This window comes from Accipiter gentilis, chromosome 30, assembly GCF_929443795.1.
Source record: "Accipiter gentilis chromosome 30, bAccGen1.1, whole genome shotgun sequence".
NCBI lineage: Eukaryota > Metazoa > Chordata > Aves > Accipitriformes > Accipitridae > Astur > Astur gentilis.
Window position 1 is genome coordinate 4904447 of NC_064909.1, and position 17142 is coordinate 4921588.

At 41.6% G+C, this 17142-nt stretch overlaps 1 protein-coding gene and 1 long non-coding RNA gene across 5 annotated transcripts in view; one reads left to right on the forward strand and one right to left on the reverse strand.

Annotated features, from left to right (window-relative positions):
- Positions 1 to 4758: 4758 nt before the first annotated feature.
- LOC126052593 (uncharacterized) lies at positions 4759 to 15567 on the reverse strand. 2 transcript variants are annotated; one of them, XR_007510096.1, is made up of 4 exons: positions 15480 to 15567; positions 8669 to 8818; positions 5610 to 6762; positions 4759 to 5378 (listed from the first exon to the last, which is right to left on the reverse strand). It is a non-coding gene; the product is annotated as an uncharacterized LOC126052593 (long non-coding RNA). The 2 variants fall into 2 exon arrangements; XR_007510095.1 differs by having other exon boundaries at positions 4759 to 6762.
- A 251-nt stretch (positions 15568 to 15818) lies between these two features.
- SRBD1 (S1 RNA binding domain 1) overlaps positions 15819 to 17142 on the forward strand; it is a 134682-nt gene continuing 133358 nt past the window's right edge. Inside the window, exon 1 of one of the 3 annotated variants that reach the window (XM_049833474.1) lies at positions 15819 to 15917. The gene's annotated coding sequence lies outside the window, so the exon portion shown is untranslated. Of the gene's footprint in view, positions 15971 to 16278; positions 17073 to 17142 lie in introns of those variants that run through there. The other 2 variants (XM_049833473.1, XM_049833476.1) reach the window with 2 other exon arrangements.

Genomic DNA, 17142 nt, shown 5'->3' on the forward strand with positions numbered 1-17142 from the left:
GCCAGTTTAATCATATCTGCACGTGCTACAAAAACATATCACCAATTACAGAACATATGCTTAGGTCACATCTAGGCTAGAGATTTCTGGATCAGTTAGGCAGGGCTGTAGAGTGGTATGGTCCCAGACAAACACAGCTATGCCAGGGACTGTCACCATTGTGGGTTTTTTAAATTATTTTCTTGCTTGTAGATGGTTATTTTATTACACCGATATAAAAAATTTCAGCACTGTACATCTCTCTGGTAAAATACAGTGGCATTTCTATACTGGAAATGCACACCAAATATATAAATAAGCTTCCATTTGGTCTAGTACGTGTATCCTCTCAGCCTTTGCGTATGTAGCTTTCCTTGCTAGCAGAACTCACTCTGAGTTTACCATTTGCAGGATTGTTGCTATCCTAGACATGGAGTTGCTGGAAACTTGTGAAGGGTAAAACCCAGATCTGGTCTGTTCTTGGTTTATCAGCCCTCATCTTGAGAATTTACAACAGGTTTCTCGGGCAGGGAAACTTGCAGTTAACTGGTATTGCTCAGGACTATAATAGGACTCTGTTGATATTCAGACTCAATGATTAGATTGCCCTTGCTATGAGTAATTTTGGGGCAGAGTGACAAAGAGACCATTCAGGAATGTATCAGGCTGCGAGAGAACCCCCTGCTCTAGAACGGCCTCTCCATGCATACAGGGTGAGCCCTGGAAGAAGTGTTTTTCTAAAGGTACAGCTCACTCTCTGCATCAGAACCAGAAGAGGACAGGAACTTGAACTTCAGTCTTGCCTTTCCAGGCTGTTGCTTTCTTGAGCACACAGAAAAAAAAGACAACAAAAACTCACAGTATATATGCTGCTTGAATGAATGATTTTGTATCATATAAAAAAAAACCAAACCCAAAAAAACCCAAACAAAACCAAACCCAAACCAACCATGCGGATTAAGTAGGCAAAAGGACAGATCCTCTTCATTCCTTTCTTCTCTACCAGCTAAGCAATTTCAGGCAAGGAGCAAGCATAGGCTAGTGCTAAATGCAATTCATCATGGGAAAGGGTTGTAACAGCCCCCTGAAGCTGGACACCCAATGCATTTTGAGATCGGTTGTCATTTATCCATGCTCCTGTTGGCTTTTGCTCTTTTTATTGCTCTCCATAGAGTACCACAGTATTATTGCTGCTGGAAACTGTTCCCCATTGGAGGTGGACTTCCCCAAAAGAAACTCTTTGAGGAAATCTGAGTGTGTTTGCCTCCAGGAAAGAGAATTGACTCTCCACTTCCTCATACACTACAGGAGGGCAAGCCAGACAACACATGGCAGGATACAGCATATTCCTCCCAGAAGAACAGGCTAGAAATACCTACTGTTCTGCTGAAGTATTTAGTGTGAGTACACCAGAAGAAATTTAAAAAACAGGGGAAGCTCTGAGTCAGGGCAACTTGATATTTGTGTGCCTAGCCATCGCTGCATGTAGTAAGGTTCCTGAGAGTAGTGGCAGGGTGTATGCACTTTACTGAAGCATTGCTGGGCTTCATGCTGCCGCCTTACCCAGCACCCTGCACAAGGTTTGGAGCATCTGTCACTATTACGTGTGACACTCCAAGGCAAACTCACTCCACAGTTGATAAGCTGCAGGGGAATAATAAGTGTAACGAAGGTGTAACTATCATTACCAGCTTCTGCTGATTTTTTTAAATGATTTTAAATTGTGCATCAGTTCAGTAGTATGAATTAAATGTAAAAAGAACATGTAAAATGAACAGGCTTTTCAAAAGTAGGTATTATCACCACTTTACAGAGCAGAGGAGTCAGAAATAGAATGATTAAAGGGCTACATTTTGGAAGTGCCTCTGAATTTTGAGGGCTTTAATTGTAAAATACCTGACTAGAGATATTTTAGATATCTCAAGTGGACAATTTTGAGAATTTAGTCCTAATCACCTGCTTAAAGTCACATATGAAGTCATTAACAGAGTCATTAATAAAACCTGTATCTCATGATTCCCACAGTCTTCCTCCAGCCTTTTCCCACTGTAGTCTTCCAAGAACTCAAACTTTTTAAAATTGAGAAACTAAGGCAGAATAAAGAAGCGATGTAATGATTTACAGTATTTGCAGTATTGCCACTCAGGCCATGTAGGACATGCTGAGCTGTGTTTTCTATCTGGCTTCATTAACCAGTTACAATGATGGCCAAAGCCTAAAAAGGTCTATTTGTATATGCATAACACTATACAATCTGGAAACGTCAGGATTCAGGACTCTTCAATAGACTTATTCCTGCACGTGTCTTTGGAGAACTGAAATGTAGTACCTAGCTACACAAGTACATAATATTTACGTCTTTAAAGTTGTCAAAGCCAAGCTTCATTTCCTAGCGTAGGTGGCAGTTTCAACTTTTTTAACACACGGACAGTCCAGCAATGGTTTTTGCTCTAACATACTTCTCATAAGGGAAGGAAGGGAGTCAAGGCTGGAAGAAAAGTTTGAGGTATGGACTGACAGAGATGTCTTTTCCCACATGCTCATGCCTAATGGGCCTCTATTGGCAAACACAGAATAGAAAACAGTTGACCACTAAACTACTCATGACTTTAGAGTTCACAAACAGAATAAAGACACAAAGGATTAGCAGGTTGCAGTTACTCCTCCACAGTTTATTTTACTTTTCTTTCTCCTTTTTACATTTGTGGGTGTGGTTCTAAGTTTGTCATACTCCATTTTTCTTCTGCATTTACATGGCCGAAACATACCCACCTCACTGTCTATCTAGCTAAAAGCTTCACCTCTTTTTCTTAGTCTTTTCTGTACTGGGCTGTAGAAGCTCTCAATAACACAACAAATTTCTTCCTTCATTGTAATCCCCTTGTTTCCTCTAACACAGAGAGGCAGAAAGCAAAAGATGTGATCCTGCAAAGCAGAACACTTGCAGCAAGACAGGGCATGATCCATTCCCATTACATACAGGTAACAGGGAACTTCTGAGCCCAAGCAAAGCACTGCATGTCCGAGTTAGTGCTACTTAATTAGTAATGATACCTCTGTAACCTTACAGCTATCTACAAAACTTTGACATGTCTATCCTCAAAGCACCCTCTTGACTTTCATACTTTCATTTTAGGATATGATAGCTGTTCTATAAAGGCAAAGAAAAATCGTATTTGATCAAACTAGAAAACAGGTTTACTTCCTTATGAAAACCAAAGAATACAACAGGGGTTTTGTTTTGTTTTAATTTTATCTAAATACATTCAAAAATAAGTCTAGATTTATCTATGTTTAGCAGATAACTTCTAAAAGACATCCTTTTGCTCTCTACCATAAATATTTCTGCTTTTGGACATATCAAGCATTTTGGGGCAAAAAGAAAAAAGGTATACCATAGACTACAAATGTCCAGTATCTGAAACCAATCTAGCTCTCACCTGAAAATAATCCATCATGGAATTTAAAGTTTTCATATGAAAAAAAGTTTGTTTGGTTGGTTTTGTGGTTTGTTTGGGTTTTTTTAAGGAAAGCAGACACTCCAAAAAAATAGGTGTGAGAGTTGACTGCCTTCATCTAAATCTCATACAATTATGTCAGTTACTTCTTGTTATCAGAATTTAAATGAACTAATAGCGGTATACTTGCCCTAATGCTGCTCTTGTAAAGTCAAATAGGTAACTGATTATATTGGGTCTGGCTGGAGTTAATTCTCCCTATAGCAGCCCACCACACTGATCCAAAGGAATCAAATGTAGGGCTGTTGACTCTTAATAAATCCAAGACAGGACAAGTTAATACGAATGTTTTTTTCCAGGTAGTCTGAATGTTAATTAAAATGTTTAAATTAGATTAGTTACAATGTTTCTTTGGGGAAAAAAAAAAAAGATTAAGTATTAATAAGACAATTGTGTATTTATTTTTTTGTTCTGACCATAACTGTCAAAATAATTTGATGAAAATGTATGTCATAACTATAAAAGCATGGCATTTTTCTGAAGTGCTGTTCATGAAAAATGCTTCCCATCTCTAATACTAATATAACTGAAGGAGTCCCTTGGGAGATCCTCAATATCCACAGTTTTAACATTCTGTCTGAGTCTGGGGAATCCAGTATCCTTCACCCATCCTTAGGGGAAGTGGAAGAAATTCACTGCTTCTAAAGATCTAGATGTGATACTTAAAAAAGTAGCATAGAGAAAATACTAACATTTCTGCTTTTTAATTACTCTACTGTTCTTGTAGGTACCACAGTCCCCAGACCATTTCATTCTTCACAAAATAAATAATTAAAAGTATATATTTATTCACATCATGTAGTACATCATTGCTTCACTTTTGTTTTCCCTCATTTATTTGTTTTAATCTCTTTGTTTATACTGACATTAACGTATCTTCGTATCCCTTTCAAAATAATGAGATTTCTGGTTTGTGCTCTTATGTTCCAGTTTGTATTTGAATTTTTTACACTAGATTTAGCCTGGGGAGAAATGTTGGCACTTTATTTATTAGGATAAACACATATTTATAAATTAAAGGACCAGTTCCTTTATGTACCTCTTCCTCCAACATATGGGAGTAGCTTGCTCCAAAATACAGAAAGCTGCGATCTGCACGAAGGAGTCATAAGGGGGAGAGGAAGGAAATGGGGGATAGCAATCAGGTTAAAAACTGTAATGTGCTTTTATAATTAGTAAGTATTTATTATCACAGAAACAGCTATTATCCAGTATAATCAAAGTAGAATTTAATCTACAATTCTAATACATTTTTCCAAGTCTGTGCTGATATACTCATAACTTTACAAAATACTTCTTTTGGACTGAAACTTTTCTAGTTTTGCCTAATATTTTTTATATAAAAATTTGAGTAGTATAATTCCAAACATTTCTAAGTTATGTGTGGATTAATTACATAACCTTTTTCAGATGTTTCAGTATTATATTTTATGCCTGAATATTTCAATAATGGCAGAGGACAGAAACATCACACCTAGTTTGTTTTGAGGTGTTTTTTCTAAATTTTGTTGTGATCTAAGAAATGCCAAGCCTGAAAAAATTAGTATAATTATTTTAAAGTTATGAGTTTTAAATCAGACATACTCCTCAAGAAAACTTTGTCTAGGTTTCTTTTTCTTCTCACTCTAAAAGGACAGAAACTAACAATTTCAAATGCACTGAGATATCTAAATATTCAACTTCTGGTGTCCAGGGATGATGACAAGATCATGAGGCAAAGCTCCCGTTGTACTTAGCACCTTTTAATGCTACGGAACTGTTCTGAGATATAATGGATTCAAATACCTAATTTTAATGACCTCTATTTTGTATTTTTGGAAAGATTTCAGATGTCTTCTGCTGATTCAGAAATTTATCCGATGATTAGATCCATGTGAATATCTACGAGGAAAACAGACAAGCAGAGATGAGACGGAGTTCAAATATTTCAAGTCTGGGATTGTTTGCGGAAAAACCACTGAATCCTACTTCATCCATTAGGTCATTAATAGAACAGTTCAAGTCTTTCACTGAAACTTAATACTCCTTACTTCGGAAATTCAAGTCTACTGATGCGACACAGTGTTCAGAAATGTATTTGAAGTTGGCAAGCTGTGACACATTGCTACTCACCTTTTTCCATAAGGACAGTGCATCACCATGTAGACAAAATGTGAATGGTTTTCTTCTTTTTTTTCTAGCTTAGCAGGTGGGTGCTTATTTACCTCAGGAGACAGCCTGTAGTTGTACCATAGCTGTTCTGAAACCGTGAAGCTATGTAGTGAAGCATATGTTCAGGTTAAAAAGACATCTGTAACTTCAGCAAAGTGCTTCAGAATAAAAAAGGACATGTTGTGCTTATACAGTTGTCTGAACTGGCTCTCCATTTGACATAAGCGAATTCAGGGAGCTTTAGCTGAAGATAAGGGAGACAAAGTAGCAGCGAGTTACTGCACTGGAAGGGTGCAATCACTGCAATGGAAAGGCACAAAAACTCCATCCTCAAGAGGTGGGAAGTACAGTATTGATTTACACTGCATGATTAAAGTTAAACATGTTCCTGGGAATTGTCCTGGACAGGAATGTTTTCTAGATTTGTCCTTCAAACAGCTGTTTGACATACCTGCCCATATCCTTCTGCTTTACAAGACAGCTTCCCAAAGCTCTCTTAGGAGGGCAAACCAAAATTTATTTAATTCTATAGAAGGCCCTTCCAAACTCTACAGGAAACTTACTCAGTACCTCCTTTAATGGGCCAAGCACTGGGACCTGCATCTCTGTGTTTCTCTTTCAACCTTCCAGTTGGCTTTTTTTTTTACAAAAGCACTTTATGGAGAAGTGTTTCTTAAACTGGGCAGAAAAGATCTATCTAGGTACGCAAAGGGGGAGTAATGGGAGTACTCTTTGGTATCATGTCTATTTACGACTGGGATGCTGTTGTGACACTGGGTTATTGCCCATCAACAGCATTAATTACTGTTGTTACAGAAGCAACACTGCTGAAGTATGGGTTGCTGCTTGATGTCATTTTGTTTGACAACAAGTTGAGAACACAAATATCTGCATTTTTGGAGGAGCTGATGTTGAATTGTTGCAAACATTCAAATACAAAGAGACAAAACAAACAAGTTTATACGATTTTGTTGCCCATAGAGAATCTTTCTTGTTATCTGCTTTCTTGTCACATTGCTGTCAGGTCTAATAACATAGGCGTTATCTTCTACTCTGAATTATATTCAAAGTTTGTCTTGCTGATTTTTTCGGCGATGAAATCTTCAATCACAGCCTGTCCAAGACACAATGAAGCATCAGCTTGCTTTTTTGGTTATGACAGATGTATTCCTGCACTGCTCTTGTTCATTCAGAATGTTGTAAGAATTTGTGTAGGTTTTTGTCTAAAACAACATACTGGTTGCTCTCATTTATTCTTGTTTGCATAAACTCATGCTGTTGATTTTCAGGTTCCTACGTAGCCCATCCCCGCTCTGCCTACAATAGCTCCTTCCTAACAAGATGTCAACAGCCTGGTCTGATCTCTGACTCTAAGAAGCAGGCAGAACTCCTTTCTTATGTTTTAATTCAAATACAGAGGTGGTTTTCCTATGCTGCCCTTATGCCTAGGAGTACCCTGGAGACATCTGCCCATTGGGCTTCAGAATCAAAACTCTCCTTTACTGCCACACCTACAAATACACACAATGCTGGTCTGCTTTTCTTCTACCTACATCTTGGTAGGATTCTGCTCCATCACAGCAGCTCCCAGATCTTATGATAATATTAATAGAAACAATAAGGACTGAATAAGAAAAAGGTATTTTGTAGGAATAGACTTCTATTCTTTCCGAAAGGTCCACATGCAAAACCAGCTTTGTCTAAATAATGACAGACTAGGAAAAAAAATAAGGGACTTTCAAACCCTTATGTAGGTGCCCTCTACACTTCTCACTTGTGAAATTGTTAAATCCCTACCAATAAAAGGTATAAAGCGTGAGCAGGCTTTCTAGTTTTACCAGCAGTGGTAAGCAAAAACCCCACAGCTTATGGGCAATAACTCTTCTCCTTCACTGAATGGTAGAGATCACTGTAAATCTACCTTCAAAGGTATTTAACCAGTGTCTTTTCCTCCAGCAGCATGGTATTCAAGCTATTTAATACCACCTTCCCTCTCAAAGATTGGTCACACGTTTATTAAGATAAACCACTTCTGATCTGATCTTCCAGCAATTTATCTCACTTCTACTACACGTAACTGCCATTTTAAAGAGAATTTGTTTAAAGAGTGGGAGTTTCAAAATAATATTGTCTAAATAATATATCCAAATCCCCATGGCCACCTAAAACCTTTATTATGCATTTATAAATCCTAACTATAAAGTAAGACTAACAAATAATTGCATTGCAGTATATTTGATGAAATGACTGTACTTTTCTTCACCAATGAAAGGTGAAGTGGCCAGCTAAAATGAGAACTAAGCAGCTAATGGAAGAACACTTCATGTGGGAATGTGAGGAAGTGTAATATGCCACGCATATCCTAAATTAAATCCCGTGGCATTGCAGAGCTATGACTGCAAAGTCATCGGGTGTATATGGGTGGGAGTCAGCAAATAGCTGTGACGGAAGCTCAAAGTTTCTCTTTAATCTTGTAATGTGTTCACTGGTATTTTATTTACAGAAGCAATTACTTCTGGCTATATATAGTTAGTTACTGTAATAGTTATTTTACAGAAATAGCAACCAAGTTTTATGTGTCAACATTCTCCATTCACTGGAATTTTTGGAACTTATTATCAGAGAATGAATGACCCGCAATGCTGCAGGATAATCGAGACAAATTCAACCAACCAAACCGGCCATTTTCTAGTACTGCTAGTACTATTAAAGTTGAGGTCGCTGGATCACTGTTTCATGAACCTAACAACATTGCTTTAAATTTAGCAAAGATGAGGCATTACATATGTTTATGTTACTTCCAAAATGTTGGCCTGGTTAAAAAATACTGTGCACACTTCGAACTGAACAGATACTGTGACTGAGTCTGCAAGACTGATGGTAGTTATTTAAAAGAATGGCCACTAGGATTGTTAACAGAGCCATTTTCAAAGTATCTTTAACAAAACTGCAGGCTGCCATACTAGTAAAAATACTGACACGCCTTACAATCACAACCAGAAAGCAAGCTTTAACTTCACCTGGGGAATGCCATGCCATGGTCTAGCAGGATCTTCCAGCGGTAGCTGTTGGTGGCAGTCATCGGTTCCAGAGGGGCTGGATCTAAAGGGAAGACATGTCTCTCCCTGCAGCCAAGAGCTGCTTCTTTCTCGGTTCTCCCAGCCGCAGCTCTGCTGAAGACAGTGGAATTTCAGGCCAGTGAGAAAGGCCTTATGTGACTCTTATTTTCATCTTTACAGTTGTATGGATTTGGTCACACACATAAAAACCCTTTTGTGGATTTTAAAGCATCAGCCTGCTTTCGAAGATGGGAGAAGAGAGGAAATGATGACTGAGAAATAAAGAAGTTCTCTAAATGATAATTTGTATCAGGATATCTAGTACTATGACTCTGTTTTGACTATATACAAACTTTCTTGTTTCAAAATTACCCACAGACTGCTTGGTTAGAACTGTTTAGGTATGCCTGTACAAACTGTTGTGCCAGTAACTAACAGGCAGGGAACATGGTAAACATCAGATACTGTTACCGTCCATGCACTGACTGGAACTGGTCAAAATTTTTCTGGCAGGAATTTTCCTGTAAAATATAAGATTCTTATGCAGCCCCTTTATGGGCTAATACCTGAGCATATCATAGTTATTATTATCCTCACACACCATTTCAGGAAATGTTACCAGTAGCCCATTTTAACAATGAGGAACACAGAAAGAGTCACTCAAAGGTCACACAGGACATCTGTAGCAGAGGAGGAAACCGAGTCTGAGATTCAGATTAATATTCCCTAGACCAAAGCCCTTTTCATAGCTTGCTGAAAGCATCTGATCAATTTATAAGCACTTAAGCTGCTATTCAAACAGACGGGAATAATGGAGACATTTGGAGGCAGCTCCACTTGCCAATTATCATCTCCTGTTTTCTGAAGTGATGGATTCAGTCCTTCTGTAACAAGACACGCAGCCTCGTGGCTATTGAAGGTCCTGACCCGGATGCTTCTGCAGAGTCAGAAGAGGAAATGGGAGACTGATTTGCCTCTAAGGTGCCCTAGTCCCACATGCAGAGAACTGATAGGCAAATATATATATTTATGTATATATGGGATAGAATATAGAGGATAAATGCTTTTTTATGGATAATAGTGCAGGAATAATGGGTTTTGCTAGTTCAATGGACTAACTTCGAGTGAAGTACTTTAGTTCTGATTCTCCCAAATGTGACTTTTTCCAAAAAACTGTTGCAGCCTAGAAAAAAGTTTACTATAATCTTGAGCATGCTTATTTATAGAAATCAGAACTGACCTCTACAGAAGTAGAATTTCCCTCTAGCAATCCCTAAGCTACTGTTTGCTTCTGATTCTGAAGAGACCTCCTCTTTTGAAATAGGTGCATGCAGTAACCTGGGAACAATAGTCTACAGGTTGGTCTAAACATGCTTTAGTATCCCTTACCTGCCTTCCAAGACTTAGTTCTTTTTCCATTCCCTTATGTACAGAGACATATTAACACATAATGGAGTTTCAGGAGTAATTCTGCAAAACAGTTGCTGGATCAACTGGAAGAAGAGCCACACTATCTTCCTTTCTGCAGCTGCACTGTTAACAGATCACGTATGGAATACCAATGGATTTTTAAGATGCAGGATACGGTTCTCTACCTTTGCACAAGGCACATAATTTGTCTGTGCTTTTGTCCTTCACAACAGGGAAACAAGGCTGCGAGAATAAATACCAGTGCTTTCCGGAGCAATTCAGAAGTTCTTCAAACATACTCTGACAATAGGTATTTCATCCTGTATGTGCATAGGGACTCTACATCATATGGACCATGCACCCTGCATCATCTACACACAAAGAAGAGCTGCTGTAAACATGTACAGAGCAATTACACATCAATAGCCAGTACATTTGGTAGGTGTTGGACTAAGAAAGTTGGTTGCAGTGTATTCTTCAAAGTGAAACTTAGGATCTGAGCATAGAGGACCCTCATTTTGAGAAGGCATCACAATAAATACTGTAAAGACTGTGGTGCATTCAAACAATGGGGGTCACATTGGTATTCTAGATAGGCAGGGCACAGGCTAAAGGTATGGTCTAACTAACAGACTAAAGTGATAAGGTTGCAGTAGTGGTGAAAGTAACAGTGACATGGACCCTCCATTTACAAGTGCTCACGTCCACACAAAATAAAAATATGGATGCTTTGTCCAGCTGACAAGTAGAAAATACGAATACAGTGCAAACTATTTACTGACAGATCTCTGCTTCTGCTGATTGACATTTCTATCAGTCCCAAATCAAACAGTGAGTTACTTAATACAGGTCACCCATATCACTGCTGGGCACACAACAGTGTTTAGGAGTCAGAGGCACAGATGAGGATTCCATCACACTCTACTTTCATACAAACAAAGGCAGTGAGATGGTCTCTTTCTCAGAGACCTTTCAGTATAAATATAAGGCAGGAAGAAACAGAAGAAAACAAAAACAGATGGGTATTACAAAAGCACTTTTAGAGTATATTGGCAAGACGGACAGTAGACTCAACACTGGCCATGTTCTTCTAGGCGCTGTAGACAAAAAGAAATTGAGGAGGTTTTGAAGCAGGGCTTTTTTTTGGCAGATGCTCTTATGTCTGCATTGTTTTCAAAGACCTTTTCTAATTAATTGGGAAATGACTGCTTTTTCTTCTGCAAGGCCACGCAGACATGTGCAGACACATACAAGCAAGCTCTGCTCATGCTCTGGGCTGCCTAGACATAAGCTACCTTCCATCTGGAAGATGTAGAGTCATATTAATGTGGCACCATGCCCAAACTAACATACCCTGCCTCTCAGCAGTGCTCATTAGCTTAGGTTCATGCAGTTATCTTACTTCTGGACTAGGGCCTTCCGGTGTCTGACAAGCTAAGGGCACCAGCAGAGTTCTGTCTTTCTGGCCTCCTCTATGTGCATATACCTTTATGTCATTACACATTGTCACCTTTTGTTGAGAAATGGACTGTTAAAAATCACTGATTCTCTTCTCCCAGTCGCACTCCTAAGGAAACCTTTGTCAGTCTGCCAAGATGATAACAAAACACATGAACATCTCATGGTTCAGCTCACACCATCACCAAAGCAGCAGTAATGGCTGCAGAAGCAGCTAACTCACGAGCTGCCAAAGCACTGAGGTAGGAAACAGGAGTATGGATTACATTCTTTATGAAGCCCGAGTAGAGACCATACGACTCTCAGCATGTTCCTGCAACACAGCCAAGAACCAGGTTGCACTCTCATACCATAAGTAATCCAGCATCTGCCCCAAACAGCAAATTTTTGGGAACACTGCGAAGGACTGGATTTCCTCCAGTTGTTAAGGGGGAGACAGGAAGACCCAGCAGATTGCCCCACTGGCTCACCTCCCTTCCTGACATTTCAGGTGGCATCAATTTTCCAGCTCCTAGAAAAAAAGAAAGAAGTGCAGCTATGCAGAGTTTGTTCCCACTGATCACTGTTAGGACCCATAATCCATCATCCTACACTAAAATGACAGATTTGACTGGTTTTATGTTGAACTATGGCTACTATGGAAAAGATACAGGACCCAATGCCCAATGGTAATACAGGATATAGGACAACTGCACTCAGTTTAGCTTTTACCTTTCTATCAGACTTAGGAAATGACACTCAGCCATATGAGAATGCTGCTGGAATGCAACATGAAGGACTCGGGGTGGGGGGGGAGAAGGGACAATTCAGGTTACTCGTCAGATTTTAATTCTGCCTCCTTGTGGTTATTTCACTATGCTAATCTCACAATTTTCCATGTGATGCCTCCATTCATCAGTAAATATTTGCACAAAGGGCAGTATAAATATTACACAACGAACTCCAAGCGTGGCTTTTTGCTTGGCTTTGCAGCCTAAATAATACTCTTTAAAAAACACGTATCAGGCATATATATGTATGATAACATTTATACTAATATATATACTAATATATATACGAGAGATTTTACTGTGGTTATACCTGGAGCATCTTTTGCAAGCATACACTTATTTTGTCCAGCCTGCAGACTGCTAGGAAGCCATAACAGCATAAAGCTGCAGCTCATGCACTCTCTGTTAGCAGGGCCCATTAGTTCAAGGTAAGAAGTGAAGTGCTGCACTAGCTATGGTTACACAGCTTTTGGCCAGCACGGAGCATAAGCGGATCTTTTGCTTGTAAAAGAGCACATACACATATACTGTGCTGAAGAATTTTTAAGCCTGAGCTTGAGAAAGCGTTCTATTCAGGGCAATACTGGAATAGGCTGACACTTAAGTCCTTCTGAAACCAGAGGGGTAATCTGTATTTACATTTAGTCCTATTCTTTAATCTGCTTTTTTACTATTTTGTTATCCTGAATACAGATAAACATAAGCATGTTCTTTCCTGAGTGGAGCTCTAAAAACATTAACATGCAGCAGTTCAGACAATGATTTATTGGTGTCAAGTCTAGCCCTTATCAAAGAACAATAACACAAAGAACAAGCATTACATCTGGGACATGAAAAGCTATTTCACTTTGTAACCATATTGCATTGTATTAGAAAGTAAATCCTACACATGTAAGAGGAAAAAAAACTTGTACGATTAGACTAATTTTACTGAAAATGATCCAAATTAGGGAGTTTCAAATTTTATATACTTTATTTGAATTTACAACTGGTTGGTTCTTTTGAACTGAACTCTGAAATAATTGGGTAAATGCCTTTTTAAAGGTTTAGAGAAATGTCAGCCTTAATCTTTTGCAGCAGGGGTCACTATAAACAAATGTAAAAAAACCTGCCAGCATACAATACATATGCCAGAACAGACAGTAAAATTACTGATTATAGATAAGGAATGGTGTCACTGTAGGCAAGCATGAAAAAAAATTTTTTTTATATAGGTAATTTCTTTAAAATCACTTGTATAGTATGGGCTTAGCCCATCCTTACAAGAACAGTGATCTAATTTCAAACTATTAATAGAAGAAAAATAAAGTCGACTCCATGATACATACTTAGACATAGAAATTTTAACGCAGTGCATCAAAGGAGTCAGATGACACAGGCAGTATTTTTATATTCTGCACAAAGTTTCACTGTAAGTATTATAAAATATAATCAACCAAGTATTTAAATATGATTTTAAAGCTATTTATAGTCACAATCTTTTGTCCTTAGTTATAGAGTGCACTGAGTTCCTATATTTAAAGGTTGTTTTCACAATGGCATAAGAGTAGCATCTGATCTGAAATAGAAAAAATCAGAACCTTACCTATTATAAATGGCAATGTTTCAGCTGAAAAACTGTCTGAGGTTCTAACATGATTTCATATGCATGACATTAGCTGCTTAAATTACAACAGCTCAGTCTTAGCAATGGATACTTCCCTAGTATTAGACTAAACTATCCTTTGCTCAGCTCTTACTAGGACAAAATTCCAAGTGAATCAGCTCCGAGCCTGCAAACACTTACACACTCGATTACCTTTAAATATGTGAACAGTCCTATTGAGGTCTGCGAGTCAAATCCTCAACTTGCATAAATCACAGGCCCTATTTAAATCAACAGAGCTGTGACAGTTTATATCAGCTGAAGATTTGGCACCAGAGATACAAACCCATGCATAAAGACAAGTATGTGCATCTCTCTCTCCAGGCCCCTGAAAGCTATAGAGGTCAGGTAAACCTCATGGAAAGAGAGACACTACATTGAACATGATTGTGTTTAAAGTCATTCCAGACCATTAAACACACATTTATTATAAAGTCAAGATGAAATATTATGAATTATTTAAGCTTATTACACCTTAGTTACATTTAAGATGTTGCTGTTCCAAGGCTGGAGGACAGCTGGCTAGTAGTTATGACCACAAGTTACAAATATTTATGATACAAAGCAGAATACCTTTTAGGGTAATGGAAGCTCAAAAGGCGGCTTTAATGTAACAGCCTACTTGCTCCACTCTTCTAGTAATGGCTCCAGAAACCAGCACCCATTAAGCTTTATGCAGGAGATGGACTTCACAGGATCCTTGCCAAGCGTTAACTTAGTAGGTATAGATGAAAAAGGAATAGATGCAGAGATTGCAGGGAAGCATAACTTTACATGAAACTTTAAGATGGGTGACTGACACCTGGACACTTTTTTCCAGCACTGGAGCGCAAATGTTTGTAGTTATAAGGCAAAGTAATTCAAGTTCTAGTCTGCTCGGGTAAAGGAACACAAACATCCTACGTATATTTGGATCTACATGCTCTTATCTACTCAGCGGGCTGAGAGAAAGGGCATGTAGTCATATCTATGTCTTCTGTGGTCACCTCTGATACAGCATCTCAGCTTCCCACTGTGATTTCTGCTTCCCGACACCCCTGCGAAAAACAACTAACCCCACTTTACAGTGGGGGTTTTTTTTGGCTCGCAAAAGCAGTAGAAACGTTTCTAACACCCTTCAAACTCCCACCAACCAAGAACCGAACCTGGATATTTTGCACCTCTACTCTTCGCCCTTGGTTGAGGTGAAGGGCGGCTGATCCTTTCGCACTGCAGGGGCGCTGGCCCCACGACCCTCGCACCTTCACCGCGCACAACACGAGGGGGGGAGCCGACAGCCACCACCAAACCCCACCGCCGCGCTGCACCTGGGGCACCGCGAGGATGGGGGGGGTGGGGGGGCCCTGGCGTGCAGAGCTGCTGCACAGGGACCTCCCCGGGGAACCCTGCAGCCCACACCCGCCTGAAGAGGCAGGGAGGGGGGACACCTGGCTTGGCCCGACGCCCTCATCCAGGTTTGCTAAGGCCCGGGGGAGACACCCACACTTACGCGGGCTGGCCGGTTTCCACTCTGCCCACAGGGCCCCAGGCGGCACCAGCAGACGAAGCAGCTTGCCGCCGACCGGCCTCGGCGGCCCCCCGCCGCCGCCGCCGCCGCTCCCCTCGTTTCCCTTCAGGGCCCCGCCCACGGCCACCGCTGACGGCGACACTGAACCCGCCCGGCCTAAGGACTGCACAACCCCCACCGGCGGTGCTCGGGAAGCCCGCCATTTCTGGCGGGCGGAACGGGGCGGGGCGGGGCGGGGCGGGGCGGACGAGGCGGGGGGAAGTGGGCGGGGCCGCCGCCGCCCCCCGCCCCCCTTCGGTGCTCGCTTCCTGCGGCGCGGCGCGGCCGCCGCTTCCTGCTCCTCCCCGCGGCGCGTCGGGCGGGCGGCTCTGCCATGGCTGCCCTGGCGGCCCTTTCAAACGCGGCAGCCGGCAGCAGGGGGTAACGTCTGGGGAAGCCTCCCGCCCCTCGCCAGGCCCGGGCCGAGGGCGGGGGTGAGGCAGGGCGGGCAGCGGCCGGCGGGGCTGCGCTGGCCCTGGCGTCCTCCGTGCTGGGCGCCGGCTAAGCGGGGGGGGGGGCCTCCTCTTGTCGTTGAGGTGCAAACGAGCCGTTTTCTTCCTAGGCCGCCGTTTCTGCTCCCTGCCGTCCCCCAGCCCGGGGGAAAAGGCTTGCTCGGGGCTCCTCTCTCCCTGAACTGGGGCGGGCGGCGCCGCTGTGCGAGAGCTGGGGCGGGGGGCGGGTGAGCGGGACCGGGGATGCGGGTGGCAGCGCCCCGGGGGGGGGGCCGGGGCTGCGGCGGGAGGGTGCGGGGCTGCGGGCCTCCGCTGGGATTGTCTGCTGTGCTCCCCGCCTTCCTCGGGGACAGGAAGGGGCTTGTGAGGTGGCTTAGTCTCCTGGCTCTGCCTGGGAACTGATGCCCTTTCCGGGCATGGGGGGTGAAATTGAGCTCCGTTAGTCCTTCCTCTTCAATGCTGTCAACGGATCTGAGGAAAGGGGAGTGTCATCTGGGGAAGAATAGGGCTTCAAAGTACGTAAAGAGTATTTTGAGCTCAGTCACGTTTCTGAGCTGAAAACCAGTGATTTGGATGGTAGTGAGTCACCAAGCAAGAAACAGTGCGTTACTCTCAACTCCCCTTGCGCCTGCAAGACTCTGAAACGAGTGTTATTGCTGTGGTAAAGTCCGCTGTGGCTCTCGCCATGCAGAACAGATGCACATCTTCCATATCCTTCAGGAGTGACGACACCCTGTTTAAGCTGAATGGGAGTGTTACTGTATGGCTAGTTTGGTGGATTGGAGAAAAGGTGTAGCTGCATGTGATGTAGCAGTCTGTTACCGAATCAGAAGCTGTATCCCCCTGGGTTTGGGTAAAGTTTCTTTTCACAGGTGTTTTGAGTTAAGTGGTTTAAAAAAAAATGCATGGGAAGTGTTAGTTCCCCCATCTGCCTGTGTATACCTCTTCAGATTCATTGACAGGCTGCTGCATAACACAGGTTGTTCCTTTTCCCCAGTGGGACCACTGGTTATAGGAACTGGCTTCAAGGAGAATGTTTTCTAAGGGCACAGCCTTGGCGGTTTGCCTTTTTGGTCATACTTCTGTAAGTAGTAGCAGCAGGTGATATTCCTACTAGTCTTATACCTTTTCCTTTCTGATTGGCGTTGGGGGCT